We start from the raw sequence: 6,676 nt of genomic DNA, 5'->3' as shown, positions 1-6,676 counted from the left end.
ACCTCATGTAGGTGATTTGAACAGCAACACTTTAGAATACAGGACTGCATAATAAATGAGTTGAGTGATGGAGCTTTCATCCTCTCTTCTTTTACTGCTGACTCTGCAGACTCCAACAGTCTTCACCATGTAGAAATTATTTTCTCCTATTCAGCCTCAGTTTCCCTCTGCTCAGTTTCTGTCTATGGGTTTCCATAAATTAATGATGTAGCATTTTTATTTAATGTAATAACAAATCTGGGGAGGGTAGGAGGTGGCAGAGGTGATTTTTGAGTTTCTCTTGGGCTCTTACCAAGAGCAAAAGAGAGAAAGGAAAGCTTCCTCATAAAAAGATCAGAGGAATGTTGGCTGTTGGGAGTGGCTCTCCCAGGGAGTGTGGCAAAGGGCCAGCAAATGCAGGCAGAAGGCAGGTAGCTCATGGGTTCATGGAAGAAACAGGTCCAGCCTGCTGCCGGCTAGCATGGTTTTTCCAGGAATAACACCCTATCAGCCTCTTGGGCCATCTCCAACACGGGGGTGGAAAAGCTCTGGCTAAACACGGGGCTTGCATCTCTGTGGACTTTGGAACAGAGCTGTTTTCCGTCCTGGAGATCAAGTTGCCCATAGAAAGGAGTTTTGGCTGGGGGTTTTGAGCTTGCACCTTTTGTAGGAGAGGGATGGATTTTACAGTTGGACAGACTGGCACGTGACCTAAGGGCTTTGTTGTTGTAGCCAGGAGGACGAGGCAGGTGCTCAGTACTTGAAGGGAGTTGGCCAAGTGCTCATTGAATGGAGACAGGGGTTTGGGTTGTTGAATGGAGACTCATTTTTCTGCACATCAGGTGACCACTCTGACCCATGCTGTCTTCCTTCTCCTGCTCTATTACATATGTTACAACAGCACCTATAAGAGGGTGCCCTGTGGTACTGAGCTCTATATGCCCTTACTGAGGGAGGTGAGACAGGAAGATGTGGGGTGTTGGGGGTGGGGGGGTGGGGAGGGGAGAGGTACACAGTAAGAGTAACTGATGGCATCACCTGGCAGGTCAGTAGCAGAGCTGGAAACAGACTCCAGGTATGCTCCAGTCTAGCATCCTGCCCTCTAGAATGAGGGTAACTTTTTTTTAAAAAGCACCTAAATGACTTAGGCTCCAAATCCCATTTGCTGAAGTAGCTAGGGATATACCTACACTGCCAAGGTGTGACTGCATCTGGCAAAGATGCACCTGAGCTGGCTCTCTAAAAGTTAGTTGGCATACTAGCAGTATAGCCAAGGCAGCATAGAGCTCAGGATGGGTTAATCACCCTAATATTTTCTAAGGGCCATAGGTGGGTATTGCAGCCCATCCTGAGTTCTACACTGTCTCAGCTGTTCTTCTGTCATTACCTGAGCTAGGCAGCTTGCAGTAGCTTAGCTGCTTCCAAGTGAGCTGCTGTCACAGGATGGGCAGAAGTATAGGCAGATTCCAAGTCATTTCTGCAAGTGGGACTTAGCTTATTCCAAGGCAACAGTTTTCAGAAAGCTTTAAATGACTTTAGTCACATCTGCACTGCTCCTGTGCCCTGTTCAGAAGGGATGCTGAGAAACACCCTGTGAACTCCTTGCTCCCACCTTGCATGTTTGACATCTTGGAGTAAAGCAATATAGCTGCCTTAAAGCAGCAGTGAGCATATGCCAATATTCGCAGCCAAAAGTGTGGAAGAGCAGTGCTGGGCAGATGCCCAGCTCCATTTTAATGAGGCCATGTTGCCTTGCTTTGGAGATCTGAGGCACTTGGAGTGCGTGTGAGGGGTCAGAGCATGGATCATGTTGGTCTTCCTGAACAAGACACGGCGAGAGGGCCAGCTCCCAAGGGCAAATCGATCTCAGTTCTTGCTCCATGGGAGAAGGAAGAGGGCTTTGTATCATCATTACGAGAAGGCAACCACCCATCAGAGTTTCATTGGTAGATTATCTGGCAAGAATAGTATTTTCCATATAAAGGAACCCCTGAGTCTCTGGGGTTCCTTTCCTAAATGAAAAGGAGGGAGTCACTTCACTTAGTGACAGGTGCAGAACATCTGAATCAAGAGCTCTCTATCTGAGACCTGGGCAACTGTACCCTCCTCTGGTCATATAAGCAAAACACAGCTAGACAAGTTTAGTTAGGTCTATGCGGATTCAACACAAGACACATGTGTGATGATGAAGCATGGACTAGGCATAGTTGAACTTCATTGCTTTGCATTCTAGGTAGCTCATGATAAAATGAAAATGCTACATTGTGGGGAATGGTGGCTTTTAAATGTACTAGCTGTATAAGTGCAGACCAAAAGCACTCTTGTTTGCTAATATTACACATAAATATGTCAAAGGGTACTTGTGTAGCAGAATAAATTGAGCTGTGTGACTGTGGCTAAAGAAAGCTGTATGTCAAGAATCTAGAGTTAGAGAGAGACAGACATATACAATTTACATGTGCACAGGGAAGCAATTGTGAAGAAACAGGTACAGACATTTGTACATCTATAATGCCTTCTGATCTGTGATCTGTAAATGTGCTTTATAAATACAAGTAAAGCCTCAGGTTATCACTAGTTCCCTACTTGACATACTTATGTGTATGCCCAATGAGATCCATGTGCACTCATGCGCTGATAGAAAGAGAAGCACATGCCTCTTTGTACACTGAAGCCTTGGTACTCTCACAGTGAGGATGCACAACAATGGTCGAGTGGTCGTGGAAGGTACTGGTGCCTGCCACCATGTGCTCAGGATGAATATTTGACAGTTATACATGGGAGAACTGCATGCCAGGAAAGCATGGAGGCCAGCACTTGAGTAAGATTTTTCCCCTCGGCGGCTTCAGAGCTCCCAATGGCTGTAAAGTCACACAATTCTGAGCCACTTCACTGGAGGAAACAGTCTTAATTTGATACAGTTCACGGGAAGGTTAGCTGGCCACATGTTACTCTGGCCAGTCACCAAGCAGTCCTCCCTCCCCCTTCCCTTCCCCAGCCTCCACTCACCACCCTGGGTGGGGGCTGGCATATCCCCTCCAAAGCATGGTAAATCTAGCCGTGTAAATCATTCCCCTGACACCTGCACTTCCACCATAATCCTTATTGCTTTGTTTTGCTTTTTCATTGAGAAGTCCATTTAGATATAGAAAACACAACAGCTGGGACAGCTCAGTTGACAGCACATTCCCTCCTTACCCCCTTCCCAGGACTGTGGCCTAGGGGTGGATGTGACTAAAGACAGATGTGATTGATGAGCGACTTCTCTCAGCTTCTGCCATCTGAGGGCGGATACCTCATAGCCTCCAGATCTCCTGTACTTCAGGACAGCTTGTGCAAGGGCTTCTGGGGAAATCCCTCAGTTGTTTTTTTTAGTTTTCCCTTTTTAGTGAAGTTGACTTTAAATTAAACCGTTTCTGCTGTGAACAAGAGACCCTATGTGGTCAGATGCTGGGAAATACGACTTGGCTTAATAAGCAAAGAAATTTAAAAATTATAAGTGGGTCACGTTTTAGCTGCAATTAGCTGCCTCTTTCCTGTAAGTCATCTAGGTTTTTATGTGGTGGTCTAAGGATGACGTTGCCTATTCTGCCCAGAAACAGGACAAGTGTAGTGTTACTAAACTTCGCTCTAGAAGCCTGGAGCTGGTAGCTGTCTCAGAGCGGGTGGGTGGGCATTTTTGGTTCTGTGCTGCATGAGTTTGTGTTGACAAAGCCTGACATGCTTACACAGCGGGGAATAATCCAGATGAGGCTTGCTCCTGGGAAAACCGTGCTTCAAAAAGCTAAAACGTGGGTTTGCAAATTAGCCGAGGGACCAGTGTCCTCAGCTGATGTAAATCAGCCTTGATCTGTTACAACCAGTGTGTCTGTGCCAACTGGCAACAGCTGAGGATCTGGCCCATTGATCTATCAGTGGAAGGTAAAAAAATAAAGGAGATGACTTGTTTAAGAGTACCCCAAGGAGTAAAAGTAGTAAAGAGATGAATCATACAACTTAGAAATGGAAAAAGGTTGTTAAAACATCTAGTCCATCTCCCTGTGAATGCAGGATTGCTTCCTTTGTAAGTGACTGAAATTAAAGGCAGGTATAAACTGGATATCAGGGACAACTTTCTGAGGCTGACATCTCAGGCTATGGAATAGTCTCGCAAAGAAAGAAACAGAAACTCTTCAGAGTTTCTTCAGAGAAATAGCTGAAGAATTTGCCATTGGGAGTGGGAGCAATTCTTTGCTGCCCTAGTAATGGAGAAGATGTTCAAACAGGCCTCTTCCACCTCTGATGTCTGTAATTCTGGGAGGTTTTCAGATTCTAACATCTCTAAAATGGTAGTTCCTTAGCTTAACAGGTGGGGATAGCGAGGAGACAAATGCACAAGTTGGCAAGTAGAAGGAAGGACAAAAGCTCACTTTGCTAACTTACCTACCAAATGTAAGCTACTGGGACCAGATCTATGAAAGGACACGGGTATCTCTAGGGGAACTTGAGCATAATGAGGTGCCCAAATCCAAGTATGCAATGCTCTATCTAAAGTCTGGAACGGCCTACATTTCTGTGAGTACGTTGCATACAGTTGTACTTCTGAGCATGACCAGAGCCGTAGCCTTCTTGACAGGGCTGCACAGCTCGGGCTATCTCATAGATTCATGGATGTTAGTGGCTGGAAGAAACCTCATGAGATCATCAGGTCGAGCACCCCTGCACTTGCGCAGGAAAGACTGCTGGGGTCAGATGACCCCAGCAAGATGCACATCAAGTCAGGTTTTTTTAAAGTTCTCCAGCAGTTTAAGCTTCATTGGGCAATGGCATAACAAGCTAAGTTGACACCTGGGACAAATAGGATGGTCATCACAGAGGACATTCCGGTGTTCTGCTACTCTGCCCTCTATTGATACAAAACCCGATGTTGGTTTCATATCAATAGAGGACAACTGGACTGTCCTCTATGATGGCCACCCTAGGGACAAGCCCTGTGGGAGAGCAGCAGGGGCGCCAGTTCTGAGAGCTGGGGTGCAGGGTCCACGGTCTGAAAGGGCAGGGTGGAGGGGGTATGTAGGTTGTAGTGGAGATGGAGACGCAGGTCCAGAAGCAGGGGGGAGGGAATGGGGGGCAGCAGCCTTACCCATGCTGGGAACTTCTAAACAGTCTTGGATTACTGCTGCTGTGCATGCTCTGCTTTGCCCCAGCTCTGTTGCTTTTAAAGCAGCAGCATCCAGGAACTATTTTGGAGTTCCTGGCATGGCAATGCTGCTGGAGTGTGGACTCCATGGGGGTGAGGAGCAACTCCAGCCCCCCTCCTAACTTCGTGCCTAGGGTGGGTGCCCCTGTCGTCCACCCCTAGTTACGCTACTCTCCTTGTGATCTTCAAACATGGCATTTCTCTGCCTGTAGTCCTCCCAGGGAGGCAAAATCCACTACACGTGCTCCGAGCACACCTAACACACACCTGTAGGAGTGATTCTCTCATGGCACATGGCAACCACAGCCACTTTAATTGAAAAACAGGGAAAATGGTGGTGCCACTGCCTCCTTTATACAAAGCCCAGGGGTTAGAGCACTTGATCAGAATATGGCAGACCTGGGTTGCAGAATATTCCTCAGCCTGAGGGAAGCAAAACCCACACCTCCCGCTCACCAGGCTAAAGGTTGTTCTGTGGGGCAGGGGATATTCTTCACCTGGCCTGTGGAAGCTGGGCCACTTTGCAAAGAAGTCACAATTCACTGGGCCAGACAGAGGGAGCAGGACTCCTTCATCCAGTGATGAGAACGCTCGTTGGGGAGAGGCCAGACAACTGGGGTCTGCTCCCTGTGCCAACAACTGCTTATGCATTTTATCCAATTACAGCTTAATGTAAAATGCATAAGCAGTTCTTGGAGCAGGGACTGGAAGCCTCAACTCCTTCTTCCAGGTGAATGTCTTAATCACTGGGCTGCAAAGATGTGCTCACTGTCTCTGGCTGCATGCATCTTGAATTCTTTTTTGTACAGCTTCGGCAAAGGCCCACGCTTCAGAAAAGGCCATGGCTTGGTGGGCAAGGCTTTCTCCTGGGAGGTGAGAAATGTGGCCTTGAATCTCCTCAGGCTGTGAAAGCCACTGAAACTGAGGAAGTCCAGCTTCAAGCCCCAGATTTCTTTTGTAGGTCTGGGCCTTAAGCCATGTCTACACAGTTAAGTTACCTTGCCACGCGCCTTCAGATATCCTGTGTTGCTCTGCATGGGCTGCCTACTGAACAAGAAGCAATGTTGCTGTGTCTGCATGGCCTGGGGTGGGGGTAAGCTAATTGGCACTGCCACTCATTAGCACTAATTACCCTCCCTGAAGCACTGTGTGGATGTTGCTACAGGGTTTCCATTTCAGGGCATGGCTGGTAAGGATCAGTACATGGTATATGGGGGGGACTACTACCAAATGCAGTAACTTCATTATGTGGATGTGGGCATGCCCTTGGTGCATCCATGCCTCAGCTATGCGTTGGTCAGATGGAATGATTAGCATGTTCCTGTTTCCCTGGGTGTTGTGAGGAAAGAATCCATTTAAGACTGCAGGGTGTTCAGGTCCTCTGGTAATTTAGACCCTGTAAGCAATGCTAAAAGGAATGATTCTGATGAAGGGTGCGTGGGCCTCGGGTCTCTACTTTGACATAAATTATAGGACTAGACTGTCAAAAAAGCATTGACTTGGTGGGAGAGGCATCCT

The sequence above is a fragment of the Alligator mississippiensis genome, chromosome 4, assembly GCF_030867095.1.
Source record: "Alligator mississippiensis isolate rAllMis1 chromosome 4, rAllMis1, whole genome shotgun sequence".
In the NCBI taxonomy this organism is placed as follows: Eukaryota; Metazoa; Chordata; order Crocodylia; family Alligatoridae; genus Alligator; species Alligator mississippiensis.
Note: the sequence above shows the minus strand (reverse complement) of the source record.